This window comes from Octopus bimaculoides, chromosome 9 (assembly GCF_001194135.2).
Source record: "Octopus bimaculoides isolate UCB-OBI-ISO-001 chromosome 9, ASM119413v2, whole genome shotgun sequence".
NCBI classification, from domain to species: domain Eukaryota; kingdom Metazoa; phylum Mollusca; class Cephalopoda; order Octopoda; family Octopodidae; genus Octopus; species Octopus bimaculoides.
The window spans coordinates 42392861-42393899 of record NC_068989.1 but is presented as its reverse complement, the minus strand read 5'-3'; the positions used below and the strand labels follow the sequence as shown (position 1 = coordinate 42393899).

The window sequence follows — 1039 nt, the reverse complement described above, 5'->3', positions numbered from 1 at the left end:
ATATATGTACGTACGTACGTATGTATGTATGTATGTATGTATGTATGTATGTATGTATGTATGTATATGTGTATATATATATGCAGTACTACTACTACTTACAAATCAATGGCAATTTATCCATGATCTTTCCTAATCTTTTCATATACAGTATCATAGGCGCAGGAGTGTCTGTATGGTAAGTAGCGTGCTTAGCGAAAGGACGTGTTTATTGTCGCTCCGGCTTCACGTCGCTGAATGCCAGCGTCGTGAATTTTTGACGTACAACTACAGGTAAGACTTTTGTGTTTTTTGGGGATTTAGTGGGGGTTTGTTGCTCGTATTTATTTATATTTATGTCGAACAAGAAACCTCCACTGAATTCCACGCATTTGTCTGCCTATGGTTGTGCTTAATGTCTCACTTAGCGGTGAGAAGAGTGTTTTGGAGGTATAACTCCTCCAAAAATTGTGAACTTAGTTTGTAAAGGTTTGTTGTTTTCAAGCCGTGAATTGAGAACTACAAATTAATATTGTGAACTTTGTTTAAAAAAGAAAAGGAATTTATTGTTATCAAACCACGTTTTGAAAGCTAATAAATTTAAAGAAAAGTCTTCCTCTTGCTTTGAACTACACCACGTAGAACTACGCAAAGGATTTAGTTTTCACCAGCGAAGTGACGACTGCAGCGGAACCGGGATCAAATTCTGTTTCTTCCCATATACTGTGGGAAGAAATTAACTAGGGCTTGGATCTGTGGGCTGCCACCCGGTATAGAACCTGATTGGATAGAGGATACTATCCGACGGCGTCTGGGTGGCAGTGGAGCAAAGCTCTTAAATGTGAAAATTTTACCTACAGCTGATTGGGTTGGGGCAAAAGCGGTTTTGACCCTGTGGACCCAATCAGCCAGAGATCTGGTATTTCCGGAGTTTTTGAGGATGGCCGGCCAGAAATATCCGGTAATTCTTGAGGGACGTAAACCCAAGTGCCACCGGTGTCTGAAGCCCGGTCATATCAAGAAAGACTGTCCCCAGGACCAGAGTAAGGTCCTGGAACAG

General features: G+C 41.2%; 1 protein-coding gene across 1 annotated transcript in view; it reads left to right on the top strand.

Moving 5' to 3' along the window:
* Nucleotides 1-188: 188 nt before the first annotated feature.
* LOC106870298 (centrosome and spindle pole associated protein 1) overlaps nt 189-1039 on the top strand; it is a 139234-nt gene continuing 138383 nt past the window's right edge. Inside the window, exon 1 of the mRNA XM_052970909.1 lies at nt 189-273. The gene's annotated coding sequence lies outside the window, so the exon portion shown is untranslated. The remainder of the gene's footprint in view (nt 274-1039) is intronic.